A 19,907-nucleotide genomic window follows, 5' to 3' on the forward strand; every position below is an offset into this window, starting at 1 on the left:
TGGATCCCGCTTACTGCTTTCCCACAGGCATTTTGTCGGCCACTGTGAAAACAAGATGCTGGACTAGATGGGCCACTGGCCTGATCCTGCAGGCTCTTCTTATGTTCTTATTTTAACACCATCTCAAAAATGATCAAAAGATTCAAAAAGCCACTCTATGATCTCTTATCCCTCTAAAAAATCCCCATTTTAATGCTTTGTTAATGCAGCGATGCCAGCTGACAGATAGCATTGCTCATTCTAAAGCTATGCCCAGTCCGCAAAACTGGCAGGACACTGCAGTGTTGTTATGCCACATAATATCAGGTCTTCAAGCAAAGCTTGTTAAATCCAGCACTCACCACTTAACTGCCATTGAGGGGTTGTTGGTCATAGCCATGTAATTGATTTACATCTCCATTGTCCTGCTTGAGTGGACACTTGTTAAAAATGAATATAAGGGGAAACACAGCTAGTATCTGGATGCAGGTAAAGCCAGTGGTGTGGAACGAAAGAAGCCATGGTTATTAAAAGCTGAAAAGGTAAAATGTCAGCTGTAGGGATGGCAAAAGATGGAGAGCAGCATTATACTCTCATGCCTTCACAACTCCTGACACCAACCTTTTAAGGATTATTCTGTCGACTGAACATCAGTTGCTCAGACGAGCACACAAATGATAAGTGAAATAAGGGGGGTGGGAAGCCCTAATTAAACTGTCAATCACCATTAATAAGTTGCATTATCTTTTGTGAGAATTAACCATTTAAAGGTGACACCACCCGATTATGAATGATTTAAGCCTGCCATTCTGCTTAAAAATGCTAACAGCAAGTGGAGTGGCGAGCCCTGGGCATTTTGTGTCTGGCATTCCTCTTCCTTTCTCTTACAATTTGTACACTATGGGGGTAGGGAGCGATAAATGCCTCGCCAACTGTATGCAATTTGGCTTCGTCAGCAACATGCCAACAAAGGGGGGGGGGAATTAAGTTTGAAAACAGAGAAAGCCAACTTCAGATGATCCCCTTTCTCAACTAGCTTTAGAGTGTCCACATGTGAGGACAAGCTTGCCTTAACTCGTGCCCACAGAAGACTGTTCAACATGTCCTTTGCTCAGTTGAGGCAATACAATGAGCCAGCAGTCTGCTTAACCCTTACCAAGAAACAAAAATGTTTCGAAGCTGATTCTCAGGGTCAAAGTGAAAGATGAGATCTTATTGTTTAGTAATGAAAAGTAGAAAACAGCCAGATGTGATAGGTAGGGATGGAATTTTCTGAATATTTCAATGTCAAGGCTATTCACACAGATTCCACCCTCCCCCCAAAATCTGATTCATTCTTTAATCCTAATGAACAGTGAGGTTCCCCTTCCCCATTCTGTTAAAAATATGAACAATTATCTCATGTTATATGCAAATGTTTTATGCATATTTACTCCAAGGTTCCCAAAGTAACCAGTATATAAACTGATACGATAATGCATATAACTGTTAAAATATGTATGCATTAATATATTTTTAAAATGATACTGTAGAAATATAGGATAGGGTACTCTTTTATACATATTATATGTAAATGTTTGGTATATATTTTTGTGTATAATTAGTTGGTTTCTTAAAACAAAACAAAAAACAAAACCCAGCAATGCACATGTGGCTTAGACATAAGCAGTCACTTGATATAATGCTCCAAAAAAGAAAAAAAAAGCTAAGCACCCTTACCTAAAAACTGTCAAATTCCATGTATAAATTCATTTAAAAGGGAGTTCCCTTCTATCCCTAGGAGAGAAGATAGATACACAGAGTGGTAATGAAGTAAGTTTTACTCAGTATGCTACAACAGCAGCAAGAATACTCATCGCAAAGTATTGGAAGACACAAGAGCTACCCACCCGGGAAGAATGGCAGATGAAGGTGATGGAGTACATGGAGCTGGCTGAAATGACTGGCAGAATCCGAGACCAGGGAGAAGAGTCGGTAGAAGAAGATTGGAAGAAATTTAAAGATTATCTACAGAAATATTGTAAAATTAAGGAATGTTAGAAGGATGTTGGAATGAAGTTAAGCGGTTTTAGCAGTAATGTTATAAAGGAGTATTTAAAGATGGATTATTAACAGGTGAGAATGTAAAGTTATAATATATTAAGATAAATTATTAGGATAAAAGCAAAAATGGAAAGGATTTGCTGAAATAACTAATTGAACTAGAATACAAGAAAGGGAGGTGTGAGGAGGTCAGGGAAACAAGTAATTGAAAGTTAAGATATGGAAAGGTTGACTTGTTTTTAATTGTTTTTACTTTTTTGTATTTTGTATTTTTTCTTTTCTTTTCTTTTCTTTTTTTATCCATGTAACTTTTTTGAAACTTTAATAAATATTATTTAAAAAAAGAAGAAGTAAGTTTTACTCAGTGCAGACCCACAGAAATTAATCGACCTAACGTAGTCAGGTTTAGTCATTTTAATGGGTCTACTCTGAGTAAAACCTGATCACCCTAGAGCAGCCAAGTGACAATAAAAATTTATTCAACTCATGTTGACTTGTTTATGCAAATTCTACAACTGTTTCTAAAATGTTTCTAAAATGTCCCTCTTCTCATTGGCCTGAGCTGTCAGCTGCTTCACACAGCACGCTAAGCCGCTTAGTCTGGCATGGCAGCAAAATGGACCAGGGAGAAGCAAAGCAGCTGCAAACCTGTGCAGTCTTGTGAAATCCAAGTTTGGTTTACCATGTCATATGAAAAAATGCCCGTATGTTGAGACTTATACCTTTGCACCTGGGGTGTCTGATGATACAACGCCAGTCTGTTGAACATAGAAAGGGATTCCATTCATTACAGCCTTTTTGTTCTCAGCTGAAGTAGCTCAAATTATGCTAAAGAAAGGAAATGTTCCATCCTGCCTGCACCTGCTCACCTTTTTATTTGCAGGGAGATAACAGCGAACTAAAAAAAACACACCCTCTCCTTACAAAGCCAACATACCAGATGTGCTTGATTGTCCCACCTGCTGTCCAGTCACAGAACAAAGCAATAAACAAAGTCCTTTTCATGGCCCAAACACACACAAAAATACCAAAGATGTCAACTCAAAGCCACTGCTCATACAGAACACTGTTTTCCTTTTGCTTGCAACTCCTTTGCCCAGCAACATTTGTTCAGAGTGTGGCCAAAATAAAAATGAAGAAGAGGCTCCAAGGGGAATATATATATATATATATATATATATATATATATATATAATGTAATGGAGTGGGCTGCCCTTGCTCAAATCTTGACTGCTTCCATTTTCTAAAGAAATGCAAAGATAAAATCAAATTCACACCTATTAAAAGAGGTCCATGCACCAACTTGCTACCTGTGCGTAATTTTGTTGTGGAACAATTGCAAAGCATCCTGCCCTTCCACGCCCAATGATTTCAGTGTGACTAAGCCACCATTCTGATTAGCCCCACTGAACTGCATGATTAAGTATGGATGTTTTGTTTAGGAAATGAATCCAAACATAAATGTGCATGAAAGAATCACAGTGTAGACAAATGTGATAATTAACCATACATTCCAAAAACTTGCTCGGAAATGTAACAGGGAATCCCATGGGAACCTCTTTCATTTCCTTATTGTTTGGACCATGGTTTGTTTTGTCGGCATGCTGAAACAGTGCTTTGTGAACTGTGTCGCCTCAAGATAGCGGCGTATGAAAATAATAAAAGAAAAACTTAAGCTACAAGAAGCGTACTATGTTTCCCCTCAGTATTAGCTTGATTTTGATGCAAGGCTTTGAAGGCTGTCTGCCTAACCACAGCATCTAGCTGCTACTTGTATTTCCTTTCTTTATTACATTTTCAGAATTAAAAAGGAGATAAGCACCAACACAAGCAACTGTTATCAATATCAAGGAGACACACACGAAAGATATTGCAACAAAATGAAATTTCCCATGTCAATAGCAGACAGACTGCATCTGGAAAGTGCAAGATAATTAAATCGGGGAAAGTACTACAACTTTTAGACCTCTTGTAGGGATGTGATATGTCTCAAACAGATAAGCATTTGCACTTTAAAAACCACACCAAGATGTAATGTCACATTATTTAAGGATACAATATGAGATACAATTCTTTCCAATTTTGACATTTTGCACCTAGTCATGAATGATTGCTGTGGTCATTGTCATTATTACAGTGTTTGAAGGTTTTGTATTCATCATTATCAACCTCTGCACATTGCAGCATTTTTATTCAAAGAAGACAGTTCTGTAGGCTACCAAGAGTGCAACTCTAGACGTGTCTTGGACTGCAAGGTGGCAGAACTCTCTCCCTCTGTCGTGTATGAATGGATCAGCTGCACCCAAGTTTGTTCATATCCGCTTTAGGCATATGGACCCTAAAGTGTTGGCCAAGGCTGAATACGGCCAACAGGTTAGCCACTAGTCACTCCTGCTATAACACTTTCCTGGGATAAAGTTCTATTGGCTGAGTAAACTTTTGCGTAAACATACATAGGATTCCAGTGTAAGTGGAGAATCTAAGTATAAGGGGGGGGGGATGCAAATCTAATTCTCATTAGTAATTTATAAAATTGCTAGACAGAAGAACAGTTGGAGACCACATTTTAATGAGCTGCAGTGTTTGTCATCATAGACCACATTCACCCCAAATGATATCATTAAAGTCAGAAAAAAGAGCTGAACTCTTGCACTAACTTTTCATCAGTCTTTTCAGATCAAGGTGAAATCCTCTGTGGAACAGAAATATTCTGCAGAGCTACTTTGGTCTTGTACCTTATCTGTTGGATCTCTGAAATGAGGTGAAGGAGGCTGAGGTTGAGGCTAAATGGCTGATCGCCGCCCACCCCCCACCCCCCCAAAAAACCTAAGGCCGTTCATGGAATAGTCTCCTTTAAGAATCTCACAGGGACCAAACATATTCTGTGCCAGTGCAATTATTGCCATGAATAGATTTGGCATTCTTAGTATTGTGAGAAATTCAACACATTGGATACATATGGGTAGATATTTGCACAGTGATACAGATAATGGGAGATTCTCATGCTTCAGAGCTAAACAAAAGATATGTGGGAAATGATCCTAGTAAATGCAGATGAAATGCATGCAAAGAATGTTGGGCTGTTTGTCTGCATGAAACCGCAGACAATGTAATGGAGACAAACAGCCCAATGCTGGTGTACAGTTGCTCCTATTTGCACCACAAATGGATGTGGGACCAAGAGTGCAACTATATCACAGATATAATCTGCTGCTCCAGACTTGGGACTCCCTTTCCAAGACTGAAATCCACTGGGTGTCCCATTGCAAATGGAAGTCAACCATCAGCAGAATAGGTTTGGAGACAATTTTCTGTTATATCTCCTCCCCCCATGTAGCCACATTCACCCTTTCCTCAAATTGCTCCAGAAAGATGGTTGGCACTTCAGAGAAGTTTGGTGGGTGGGAGTGGGGGTGGGGGCAGCGGGGAGAAGGAATTGCCGAAATATTGCTTCCCTCCCCATTCTGTGGATAGATGCCTTCTGTCAATGCAGTAACAGTCACTGGTTAAACTTTTAAGGAAGCTGGAGGTAAGAAAATAGCACCACATTGAAATCTGTCACTTGAAAGCACTGTTTCAAGTCACTCCATGGTAAGGTTGTCCTGCACTTGACTCCCATAAAAACCTCTTTGCAGATGCACTTTGAGAATCCAGTAGGAACAAACCAGCTGTTCTCAAAAGCCACGTTCAAGGGAGAAACCAGTGAGTAACTGAGTGAGCCATCTGGTGGTCAGTGGAAAAGTTATCCCTGTGCTGGATCAGTCATAAAACATTTGGATTCTCTTGCCTTTCTTCACACTTGATTTTTATCCAGGATATTAAAGAAGCACAAGCAAGGAAAAACATGTGCAAACTTATCAACTTCTACAATTTATATACTGCTATATAATGGTTTGAATGCCATATTGGGGTCCCCTCCAAGCCTATGACTTTAGATGGAATTCTGTAGCAGATGGAGCTGCTGAAGTGATCAAACCAGTCTAAATTAATTACCCTAGCCAAGCCTGCTAAGCATCCCTTTTCATATCTAAAGGGCTGGTCAAGTACACGTGTGTTGCCATAAAAATAACTAGCTTGTGATGCTTCCAAAAGGAAGGAGCAGGCCCTTCCCTTCTAACCATCCTAGGGGGTAGAACAATAAGCTAGGAGCTAATCTCACCTGGAGGTGGGAAGACAGACTTGCTCTTTGTGCAAAGTCCAAACCTACGACTTTGGAGGTCCCCTATGAAACCTAATGGGGGAGCAAGATCTGTTAGCCCTTTCATCTCAATCCCAGCTTGCATGTAAGTATAAATAAAACCATATATCACAGAGAAACTGCAGTTTCTAGTTACCTTCATTCCAGTGACCTGAAATATGAGCTGGCACCCTTGAAGTCTCTCACCACTCAGAGTTTGGGGTGTACGTCACAATACATTTTTAAATCTGGGCAGTAGCACGTCAAATTCAGGAAGTCTTTCTGTACATCTATCTGTCATGGTGCCAACAAACTTAAATACTTATTTACCCGTACATTTCTGCTTTTCACTTCATCTTCTTATAGCTTAAGGGTACGTGTGAATAATCTGCTTAGTAGCACTTTGCCTGAGGATTTGAAACACAATTAGGTGTGCGTGCAGCACTTCACGCTGTTGTTCATAAGGGGACTTCATGTTCAGATCCCAAAACATTTGCCAGTTTGTATATAAATGAGGAAGACTTATCGGCAAGACCAGGCTGAAACACGGGTGACTTATTTAACTCTCTGTCACATTCATAAAATATATCCCAGAAGAAGCTAAAAGGAACACAGATGAGCGCAAAAGAGGAATGCAAATTAATGCTCATTATCTCCATGATCACACACCTTCAGCAATCAACGTTTGTTTTCAGTGGGTGGGGATATTGAGTAAGTGATAAAAGAAAATAACCATATTTTCTCAAAACACTTAGAAAAGGACTACAGAAATTTGTGCTGAAACAAGGATAGAAAACTAAGAATATGCCAAGGTCTGACTTGGTAGTGTAGATCTCCCCCCCCCCCCAGTTAATTATTTTACTGAGTGTTAATTATTTGAGTGAGTTCTCTCTATAATTGCAGTGGCAGAGTTGGACTACGACCTTAAGGATATGCTTTATTCAAAACTTTAACTTTAATAGTACATAGCTATGGACATATACACCTCAGTTTTGCAATGCATTTACTTGTAAATAATATTATGAGTCCAAGGGAGATCATTGGCATATAAAACCTGAAATTTAAGAGGTCCATTCACAGGGCTCCCACTACCACTCCAGCCAATATTGAGGGCGAAAAGAGATGTGATGTTAAAGTATGCCTTTGCATTTAAACTGCAGGTTTAAAGCAAATGGCAACTATTGGAAGGGAAATTCCTGCAACCGCAGCAGGCTAAGAAGGGGATTTTGAACTTTCTGTTCCTGCTGTGGTCCTGGTGAAAATTCCCCCTCTGAAGAAGCTAACTGCATTGGGTACTATACCACATCCACTTTGGCCTGGAGAGACTCCCGCTAATGCAAATAGGGTTGCATTGATTTGTGAACCCAGCAGAAGTTAATTATGATGAGTAAGTCTCTTGCGGCTTATTAGTGGCAACCAAGTTCTACTTTGCTTTCAATGGGATTTAGTCAAAGTGTATTTTTCTGGGATGCCTCCAAATACTTAAATGCTTAAAGAACACAACAAGGAAATGATGATAGGAATTGCTGGATGTCTAGTGCCTTATTTTTAGGAGTTGTTCTAAACGTTCTCACAGCGCCCTTATTTTTGGTCAATGAATAAAGAGCATATATGAGTTTAGGAAGATCCTGACACTAGGGGTGACTGACAAAAGGAGCATAAAGATGAAAAAGAATTTGACACAAATGTTGCAGGCTGATAACTAAACACACTGTTAATATAGTCATAAATTTATATTTGGAAAATAAACACCTTAGATTAAAATGCTTAATACATATAGGAACCAGACAGACAGACAATCTTTACATTCCAGAAATAACTAATCACTAGTGCCTATTCAGTTGAGCATTAGGCATATGGATCTCAGGATTCGACTTGTAGCACAGAAGTCTGTGCTGCCATTACCTACCCAAATACACTGCAACTTCTAATTTTTTTGATCTAATCACTAGTTGTCTGTAACCACTTGAAACACTCTAGGGAAAATAAGATTCAATTAGTTATACATGATTCTGAGTGTCTGGACATAATTAACTTGAATTAATATAATCATTATTAATACTATAAAATGTCAGCATTGTGGAATTCATTTACTGTTTCTGAATATTTAAAAATGTAAGAACCTGAATTAAAAGAAACAGTTCCTAATTCTATTACAACTAACTTGAGCAAGCTTTACCCCTAGTACCCCAAATCCACAGTATTCTCACTGATGGCAATTGAACAATTCTGGAAGAGATGCATCATCTAACAATGCAGAAGTTCTTTAAGGCAATTTCAGACATCCAAAAGCCCTATTCAGGCATTCTGGCTCCCATGAAGAGCAAAGCAATGGTAGCAGCCTCTAATGTCACATGTGCTAAGAAACCCCTCGCCTGGTATCCAAATGCACAACTGGCTCCAGATCATGAAAAAGCCTTTGTAAATATGGCAAAGGCAGAATATCACCCAAGGACACCCAGCATTGCCAGAGTGATTACCGAGGTCAAAATAGCTGAAAAACGTGTTGCCACAGTCTCCAAAAATGCCACCAGAAAGCTGCAGCTATATCAATGGATGCCCCAGACGGCACATTGGCCTGGTTCATAATAAACCACAAACTAAAACAAACTATGGTTTAAAGTGAATAGTGCTGCTGTGCTCCTTGTCTGTGCCTGCTGTTGTTGCACCAACAAGCTAGGAATCTGACTCTTCATAATGTCCCTAACCCTAACCCACCCCCAAAACAAGAATCTTGGGTTCTGCAATCGGGACAAGTCATATTTTGGCTTGTTTTCCAGTGGTACAACAGCAGCAGGAGCAAGGGAGAAGTAGAGCAGGAACTTTTCTCCAGTTTGCACTGACACACTGCCAGTTCACAGTTTGCTTTTAACTATGATTTAATGTGACATGTTTTGCTCTGTACATGAATGCAGACACAAAGTATTCTGAATGTCTGACCCAGCTCAGCCCATGAACTTTGTGTGGAACCGAATGGAAACACTCTAGTATATGGACTACAGTGATACCTTGGGTTACATACGCTTCAGGTTACATACGTTTCAGGTTACAGATTCCGTTAACCCAGAAATATTACCTGGGGTTAAGAACTTTGCTTCAGGATGAGAACAGAAATTGTGCTCCGGCGGCGCAGCAGCAGTGGGAGGCCCCATTGGCTAAAGTGGTGCTTCAGATTAAGAACAGTTTCAGGTTAAGAACGGACCTCCGGAATGAATTAAGTACTTAACCCAAGGTACCACTGTATATCTTTTGGGTTTATGCACTGTTCTAACATGAATGCTGTTGTCTACAACTAGCAAGAAGTACTTTTAAAACAATATGGATTAAAGAACAATTTGATTAGCCAACACAAATTCTGAGTATTAAATTATACCTTTTGATATTTTAAAATGTGATACTTGTACTATATGCTGTTTGGGTATCAGCTATTGCAAGGCGTGTTAAAAAATAGAATAAACCTTTAGTTACAATCATTAAAAAAACCATTCAATTATGAGACAAAAAGGCAACCAAAAACACATGATTCTTGAATGCAAACATTCACATGTACAACCGCAATGATGTCTTGCTTCTGTGTTTATCACAGAAGGTACATGCAGAAATCTAAGAAACTGTTCTGGGCACCACAAAATTTATTTCACAGAGGAAAAACTGGTGATACTCAGAAATTATACCCCAAAGCAGGCTAACAGTCACATGCCCCCCATAAAAACCAGATAAAAAAGCAACACCCCCCCAAACCCCCCCCCATACAAGCCCTCCAACCAAAACAAAAGCACAAATCCCTCATTTTTAAAAAATTGATAGGTGCCAAGAGGGGTTTCTGAGCGAGTGACAGTGCTGCAGGCACCACATTAGAGAGCCCAAATTTATAGTGATCTGCTTTGCTACTTCAGGTATAGCCCTTCTGTTTATGGTGTGTGTGTGTGGGGGGTTAATCTTGTGTATAAAAATGAAATATAGAATGCAAATGAAACCAAAGAAAGTCAGATTTGCTTTCAAGTAACGTGTGCACTACCATGTCAAACACAAAGGCAGATGCCACAGCATTTTTTGTCCATGATACAAGAAGGCTGAAGTTCATCTATGGGAAATGAACCGTGAAAACATTGAGAGTGATGAAGTGCAAGCTGATAGAAGTAAAAGGAGGTGGCAGTGAGGGCAAGGAAGCAGTGGCGTCTAAATCGTCTTCAATTCCTCATAGAGAAACAACAGCAGTAAAAGCAAATGTCTCCATTTGCTGCATTAGGAAGTTGCCCAATAGCTAACTGCTAAGTGAGACTGTTGGCCAGTATAGTATTGCTGCTGGTGGCTCTGGCCCTAGTGGTGCCCCTGGCAAGAGGCACTGCTGCTCTGTGGTACAGCACAAGTTTTGCATGCACAGTTCAAGATTCTATCCTTGGCATTTGTAAGTATAGGGTCTCTGTTTGCAGGTCTGGCGACAGTTCTGTACCTGAGACCATGGAAAGAGGCCACCAGTTGAAGTGGCCAATATTGAACTAGATGGAGAAACTGCCCCAGTGGTCCAACATGGACACTTATTTCCAAGCTTGCGAAACCTGTTTTGTTAGTGCCATAAAAGTGATCCATAAATGATGTCCCTTTTATTTGTATGCCTTTATGGCTGACCCAAGTATATAGTGAACTGCCCAACCTGCCTTAATGCAAGAGACAGACCTTATCTGCCACTTGCTAAGGACATTCCAGTGAATAGATTAAATGCATTTAACTACTTGATCATGCATTCATCACGCTCACTGGAGAGAATGGGTATCACTAAAATTACATGAAGCTGTCATTTTACTACCATGCTTTGATTGATACGGAGTCTTCTCTGATTCCAAACCACAGGGATCCAAGAGCCTCAGAGGTGTTTAAGATAAAGGAAAGAAACACCAGTAGTGTTTTGAAAAAAAGAATTTCAATTCACATGCTAATTCACTGAGCAAATCTTTACTCTGGGCCACATCTTAGTCAGCTAACGGAGTCATTGTAGGCAGTTAACTTGAATGGCTATCTTCTATTGATGTTATATTGCTACTTTTCATTTATGTCAGCTAAATCTAAAAAGCTTTTTCAAGCAGCAGCTGCTCATGTAGTGGCATACAGCCACAGAGCTGCCCTCCCAACAATGGAGTCCTTGCTACTTTCCTGGGTGGGATGGTGGTGATGACAGAGATGTGCAGGTTCCTAAAGTGGTTGTTGTGTTGGTGCAATTGTGGGATTATGACCTCACTGCCCAGCCCTGTCTACATAAAAACCTGAGACAGTAGTATCAGGAGGGCATCTGTGCAGCACCACAGCATGCTGCCACTACTGCTTTAGCAGCAAACATTTGCATGCATGAGGCTTCTCCATTTCATTGAAACCAGCTCCTTGCACTATACTAGACAGTCTCTGGAGCCCAGTTTTCAGGTTTTCCATTGATGTAGCAGGATACGATTGGAAGGAAACCTCAGAAATGCCTTCTGTCTGAGGGAACTGATCCAGGCTTGTATCAGGAAAATGTTTATTAGTGATCAGAGCCAAAGTGAATGGAGACACTCTTCCCTCCCTACCTCTTCCCTCCCTCTACATTCACACATTCTCTCTCACACACATCCCAATGACACCTTCCAACAAACCAGCTTTCCCTTCATTCATTAATCAGCTCATCCCTCCTTCTCCCCTCTCCTATTTCTCACACAATATGCACAAACATATATCATCCCAGGTAGTGTCGTGAACAGGGTGTCTTGGCAAGGCTAGTCAGAAGAGGAGGAATTATTCAACAAAGTCTGTAGAATTGGATCCTGGGAAGGAGCCCAGTGGCTGGATCAGATACTGAGCATCTGTGCCTCCACCTTCAAGGATATAGCTACGGCTCTACCAACAAGAGTAGATCCATCCCACTTGCAAAATTGCCCAAGGCTCAAGACACCAACTGTGTGAATGACTGGGAGTTCAGAGTGTGTATGACGTGTTGGGACAATGACTTAGCTTATGCCTAGCCAATGAACCTTAGGGCTCTGATAGAGCTGCTGACTTGCACATCTTGTTACGCGATCTATGTTTGGGCATTGTGGTGGTTTTTTGAATAGAACCTCTGGTAATAATGAAGCTGAGAGTCTTCAGGTGGGAGTCAGGACAGGTAAAGTGCACAGTAAACACACCCTGACATACTGTGTGGTTGGCCCACTGAGTGTAGCTGCCAAAGTGTCTTCTACAATTATTGCACTTTAATCTCTTTCAGTTTTGCATGGAATAGCCCAGCTATATTTGAATACATGTATTCCATGAGTGAAGTTCTTAATAGCTGATAGTTGACCTTTGCAAGAAAACTGGTGATTTGTGGAGGGGATCATTTCATGTGGCAAAACACACTCCTGGCCCCTGAAGCACTGTATGGAGAACAAGGTGGTCCCCGAAAATACATACGTGTGCCATGCCTTTGTTACAATAATACGAAGACAATCTAGTAAATAATAACATGCTACTTAGCTGGAAGCTAAGAGGAACCACATGTGAAATCCTGCTCCAATTTCTGGTTCTCCCTGGTTGGATTAAAGCAAATCTTACTGTCAGTAAGATCAATTTTACAAAACTGATACATGTTATTATGAAATGTGACCTATGTTTTTACAAGCTTTTGCAGATCTGAAACACGTGTATCCAAGTCCCTTGGGATACGGAATGAACTTACCTTACTTATAACGACGCATAATTCTGGGTAATGAAATAAAAGAAGATTGAAATCTGTGCAAAATGTAGCTAATGAGACCAAATGCAGGCAAACCAGCTAGATGTTCTAATCTTACCCTATAAAAAAAAAAAAACCACCAACACCTTGCAAAAAACATAATGATTTCTTTTAGGGGACAAAGTTGTTTACATGTTGTTTTGTTTTTAAGAGTGGTGTATGAAATAGCAATGCCACTCTCAGACTCAAACTATGCATTAGATGGAGTTATGTGTTACTTTTCTCTATTTAAAAAATAGAAATAAAACCTGCTTTAGATGGTTATGAAAGATGGTTAGAGATAGGCTACTTTTCACTTGCTCTCCTAGACATTTTTCCAGGTCAAAGTAATCTTCCCTGAACTTCCTTTTCACCCGCAGAGGAGAAGAGTCAGGGTCCCCTCGTCTTTCCTATAATGGGTAAAAATGTTCCATGCCACTAAATACCAGCAGCTGCCCACATGTGGGCAGAGAACTGTTGTGCTCATATGCCTAGTTTGCTTTCTGTTCAGTCACTGTGAGAACAGGATAATTGACTAGATGGGCCATTGGCCTGATCTAGAAAAACTATGCTTATGTACATAGGTTAAGGGGTTAAGCAGCCTCTCTCTTCCCACCCTTTCTCCACTCCTATTCCCAAGCTGGCCTGGCTGGTTTGTTGTTGTTTTTAAATGTGCAGATGAAAATGAAATGGAACTCCATGTAATGTGTAGAGTGAACCACATTCTGTTCTTCCCTCTGCTTACTTCTTTGCACACATAACATACATCTGTGACTCTAAAACATCATTGTTTATATCACAAGCAGCAGATGTCCCAATAAACCTAGAATACAGGCCCCAGAAAGAAGCACAGCACACATTCATTCTGTCTGCAATTCTCCCTCCTGTCCTGGTAGAATTGAATCAAATTTGAGATTTTTCACAGGAAGCTGTTCCTATGTCACTGAGTCAGATCACTGGTCCATCTAACTAAGTGTTGTCTATACTGACTCTCCAGGGTTCCAGGAAGGGAGTCTCTTGCAGCCCTATTTGGAGATACCAGGGATTCAACCTGGGACCTTCTGCATGCAAGGCAAGTGTTCTGCCACCGAGCTATGACCCTTCCCAAAGGCTCTTTCAGCACTTACAAGCTCCAATGCTCTCCACACTTGCTTGGGAGTAAACGTTCCTTAGAAGAAAACCACAGTAGGGCTTATTTCAGGGTATAGCTGCAAATGATAGGCCTCTTAGCCTAATGATGGCTTTCCCACCTTCAAGGAATGCTGGACACAGGGCTGAGACTTAGGTCATCATTTATCAGTTTTACTATAAATTCAAATTATGTAAAGAGCTGCTTTTAAAACATAGTTTAGTTCAGGGCTGGGCAGACTTCAGACTTACAGGATCTGTTTTGTCTTGTAGAAGAAAATCCCAGGTCTACCAACCAGAGCAGACTATAAAACAGTAACTCAACAAGATGAACATCCACTTAGAATATGGGAATTGGGTACCTCTGAGCTCATAATGTTCACCTCAGTAATTTGTTTTCAGTACTGGAACTGAACTCACAGTCCTTTCAAACAGAAATCTTCTCTTGGCTTTCTTCCCAAGCTATTTTTTAAATTCCTCTTTTCAGTTCAGCATTCAGTGTGTTGGGTGAGGGGAGGATTTTTTGTTGTTGCTATTTTTAAACAATTGACAGACTAAACCTTTTGACCGTCTATAGCCCAGAGATCTACCTGCTCCTTCCCAGAGGAGGCTGATACAGAGTCTCTTTTTCTACCATGAACTGCCAAAATACAACCTGAAATTGTGAAAGTGTAGGAACCACAGCAGCAGATGTATTTCAGTTCAGAAAACATACCTCCACTGAGCAAGCCTTCTGTCTCAAGGCTCTCAAGAGGTCAAGAGCATCATATCATTCCTTTAAGTGGACACACAGCATATTGCATCAACAGATGGAATTCAAAATATACTTGTGCACAATCCAGTTAAAATTAAGCATTTAACAGTTCAGTCCTGTGCTTGTCTATTCAGAAGTCCAACTGAGTTCGGTGGGACTTATCCCCAGATACACATGCATTAAATTGCAGCCTACATCACATGGATGAGAGTAAACCATTCAAAACTGTGCAGTATGTTTTCCCCCCAGCAGCTTTGGCTTAAGTTCCCAGGTGGGTACATGTCCAGATTATCACATTATCTTGGTTTATCAGTGTGAAGGTGAAGCTGCCATTCTGAATGAAAATCACAGAACACACGCTGCATCCTACATTTTGATGACTCCTAATATTCATGCAAAATCTGCTTCATTTCACTATTGTGCTTTCTTTTTCGCTTCCCTGGATTTCTGATGCAGCATTCAACTAAGATCACAGCTCAAATAGATCAGGTCTTCAGAACATAAATGTTTTGTTATGACAGGAATGTGATGTGCTGTACTGTGGCTATTCTTTTGAAAATGATATTGTAGAATGTTAATGGAGATAACATCTGATGCCTTATCTGATATACAGGCAAAGTCAAGCTTTTATTTTTTTTCGCAGCTACTTTTATGTTTATTAATGATAATAATTTCCTCAGTATGATGATCTAAGCATTGCAAACTAAATATTGATATGGTTTTACACCAGCACATAACAGCATTTCTCAACATCTTCAGTTTCCTATCATTTATTTATATACATGCACAAATATGGAAGACACACTTCTTTATCCTGGCTTTTGACACCTGATATGTGTGTTTTTAGGACCCACCCTATTCCTGTGAATTTGATTGTTTAAACTGTTTTTAATACTGAATTTTCAATTATTGCCACAAGCCCTGGAACCTCCTGGTGAAGGATTCATTATTATTACAACTACTAGTAGCAAGGAAAAATTAGACACAGATATTATTATGCTTTACAGTATTGTTGATGTAAGCTAAAAATTAAACCTCAGTTTCCTCTACTTTCACAGGGTTAATATTGTACAGCCCTAAGTCTCTCCATCATTTCACATGCACTCATACCCACTGTTGGGAGAAGGAATTGTAAACATCTGCGGTAACAATTCACCTCTACAACACCTTGTTCATACATTGAGGTCAAAGGAACTTCTGCATTTCATTTCCCTCTTGCATTACTGTTTACAATAAGCAGCTAGTAAATTCTGGGATAACAGCAGCAATATTAACACTCAACATTTACAAAACAGGGCTAAACAAGTCATCTCACACCTGCAAGTCTATGTGTATAGGATTGCAATCTTATTTTGCAAGCCTTATTTTGTAAAGTGGCACACAATTCTCTCTCTCTCTCTCTCTCTCTCTCTCTCTCTGTATCCTAATTTCACACACACACTAATTGGATCTTGCCCAAGAACACACACACACACACACACACACACACTTTATTGCCAAGCTGGAACACATTACAAACCTTGCTTAGATGTTCCATAGACTTTACCTCAATGCACATATGCTGGAGTCCATAAAAATATGCAGGCCAATATACAGAATGCATATCAATTTCATGCTATTTTTGATATCACAGCAGATCCTAAGCATGTGCCCTGTCCTTTTTCAGCAACACTTTCCACCCAGGTCAACTCATTTGCTCTCCATTCTGAAGGAAATCAGCCCTGAGTGCTCACTGGAAGGACAGATTGTGAAGCTGAGGCTCCAGTACTTTGGCCACCTCATGAGAAGAGAAGACTCCCTGGAGAAGACCCTGATGCTGGGAAAGATGGAGGGCACAAGAAGGGGACGACAGAGGACGAGATGGTTGGACAGTGTTTTCGAGGTTACCAGCATGAGTCTGACCAAGCTGTGGGGGGCAGTGGAGGACAGGAGTGCCTGGCGTTCTCTGGTCCATGGGGTCACGAAGAGTCGGACACGACTAAACGACTAAACAACAACAACAACAAGAAGAACACAAATATGAAGTCTAATCAGCAACTGTGACCTTCAGCTTCTGAGAAACATTTTAAAAACCTGATAAATCTGTTGGTGTGAGCCCTGTAGTTCTCTTAGAAACAAAACCTTGCACTCTCATCAGAAGAGATCAAAACACAGACAAACTAACAAGCTGCCATTTTAAAGGGCAAGTTCTCATGCTTCCTGCCTCCTCATTGGTGGAGGAACTCAATTAGAAAATATGATAGTCACCAGCTGACAAACTATAATGCCAGAGCCACAGCTAATGCCTTCTGCAGATGCCCTACTTTCGGAGGAGATGCACCACAAAAATAACATAAATGTTAGGTCTTTTTTTCAACAGATGATAATAGCTTCTCCCCCCTTATTGATACTGCCAGTTACCGAGATCCTACACTGAGCAAAACACAGTGCCCTGTGCCAGAAAGAGTTTAAATCAACAGCTAATTAGCTAGAAGCTGGAGGATTTTTTTTCTCCGAATCATCAGCTGGACCTGCACTGAATACACAGAAACAGCCCTCACCTTGTTTTGTTTTTGAGTACCTTTTGCCAGTCTCTATTTTCAAGTGGCTGCTCCTTTTGACAAGGATTTAGACAACAATTTAAAAATCCTCCAGTAATGGGAAACTTGAAATCACACAATCAAAGAGAGAGAGAGAGAAATCACATAGACGACGAACTTAATCATGTGCATCCAAGCAGAGATTTCTCACAGCCTAGGATCAGATTAAAAATTTAATTAGCTCTTCTGGAATCTATTCACACTAAAAGGTGGAGGGAGAGAAATAAAGTGACATCACCAGTATTTATGGCTTGCTAGGCACGGTCAAATCTTCTAACACACAAATGCTTGGATATGAGACTTTCTCATTTATTATAATACAGTAATACAATTATGTTGCTTGCAGGTATGCTGCTTTCCAATTAACTTTTGGTAGGGGTGGGAAACCTGTGGCGCTCCAGATTTTGTGGGACTACAGTTCCCATCCTTCCTGACCACTGGCCATGTTGCCTGGGAGTTGGAGTCCAGCAGTATCTGGAGGGCCACAGGTTCCCAAACCCTGCTTCACACAGGGTCCTTTAAAGTAGAAAGAAATGACCTCCTAATGCATTGAGTTAAATTCAAAGGCCACCCCATGGAGATGGTGTTCAGCGTTTTTCTGTGAAGTCCCTTCTCAAGCTGCATTCCCTGCACCACATTCAAAGCTTTTTCCAAGGGTCACCAAGACTTGGCAGCTAAGAGGAAGCAAAGAAGTTCCATTGTGCTAGCAGACTGCTGCATGTCTACTCATAAGTAAGTTCCATTCAGTTCAGTGATACTTACTCCCTGGCAAGTGTGCATAGGATTATGGCTTTTGAGAAGCAATCAAAATATACACTGTAAAGAGAACAAATGGGCAATACTCAAATGAGTAGAACCCTTGCTTCAAATGGGTTCCTTTTGAGTATGATTAACATTTAATATCACCCAGTATGTAACAGAGGACTATGAATTTATTTATTTTTGCAATACTATGGAGTACTGTTGTACAAATATGGGGATGTGGTAGCAGGAAAAAACCCTCTGTATCTCAACTAAGGAGCCATTAATAACATTGATGGCAATGTGGTGTGTGTGTGTGTGTGTGCATTTGTGGTTGAGGGAGAAAAGGAACAGCTCATAGAACACAAATAAAGGCATAACTGGTATTTAGAAATGGATAACATCTATATTCTGCTATTTCATTTTTCTAGTTGGGGACTGGCAGATGGAATCTTCCCTTATTGTTTGATATCAAGGGCTTACACCTTTGCTTCCTACAACAGGCTGCCAAGACTGTACCTACTTATTTCCAAAACTTTCCATGTACAGACCTTGACAAAATAAAGACACTGATCTGCAATTAGACTGTGCCATCTTTCAAAGTGTGTAGTTAAGGTGAAGTGTATAATTAGCCATGTAAAAGTGCATCTCACCTCCACCCACGCTGAGTGTGGCATGTGCAGCACTGAATGGGAAACAGAAATTGCAGAACAACGTTCACAGATGAAGACTTTCCAACAAACACAGAAATTATGTTAATTATATCTATACCACCAGTACGTGCTTCAGAGGCCATATCTTGGTTGATCACAATTATTGCAGTAGATGTCACAAATGGTCAACAGGCCTAGTACTGTGATTCCCACTAACAGTGAGTCTATGGCAGAACAGAGATTTGTTCCCAAACTCTAGAGCGAAAACGGTTTGCAGATGCAGAAGCAGAGACTCTTCAACCATTTTGCCCGAGGCTGCATGGAGTTCGGCCTCACAATCAGCCTAATGAAGACCAACATCTTGGGTCAAGACGTTGCCAAGATGCATCAGCTTTGGTGACCATGCTCTTGAGGTGGCAGACGGTGAGCTTCCTCTGCCCCAGCTGCAATAAAACATGTCTCTCCCATAATGGTCCCTACAGCCACAGCAGGCACTGTAACTCTCCAACGGTTTGACTTTACCCCCAATGGCACATTCTTACATTGTCTCTTGAGGCAGATGGATGCCAGCAACAACAATATGGTATCTTCCATCCCAAATAAACTGGATGTTTTTCTGTCACTTGACATTTAGTACTTTTGCAAAGACTTAATATCAATGGCTACTCTTGTAAACTGTCCATGGATCTTCTGATGAAAGTTGGGTAATAAATCTAACAACAGCAGTCAACATCTCTACAGGCTGTCTCCAGGATCAGAGGGAGGATATCTCTGAACACTAGTTGCCAGCAAACAGCAGTGTGAGAGTCCTCTTGCTCTCATATCCTCCCTGAAGACAACAAAAGACAACTGGTTGACCCCTGTGGAAAACAGGTTGCTGGATTAGATAGGTGCTTCGTCTGTTGCAGCAGGCTTCTTCTGCGGTTCCAAGATAATCCCCCACAATTCTCTTTTTCCAGCACCATTACCAATGCACACCTATCCTAAAGCCAAATGCTCCTTTTTAGGTCATTCCCCCTTTCATTTTTTCTGATACCTTTAGGATTTGCTTAAGTTCAAAACCCCTCTCATTCAAGCTGAGTGAACCTTGGGCAACCTGGACTCCTAGCCATTTACCCGAAGAAATTTACCCGAA

At 40.6% G+C, this 19,907-nt stretch overlaps 1 protein-coding gene across 4 annotated transcripts in view; it reads right to left on the reverse strand.

The window, feature by feature from the left end:
- The window catches only part of SYT1 (synaptotagmin 1), a 354,682-nt gene that overhangs the window by 266,257 nt on the left and 68,518 nt on the right, over nucleotides 1-19,907 (reverse strand). The window lies entirely within an intron of this gene.

This window comes from Podarcis cretensis (genome assembly GCF_951804945.1).
Source record: "Podarcis cretensis genome assembly, chromosome: 10".
NCBI lineage: Eukaryota > Metazoa > Chordata > Lepidosauria > Squamata > Lacertidae > Podarcis > Podarcis cretensis.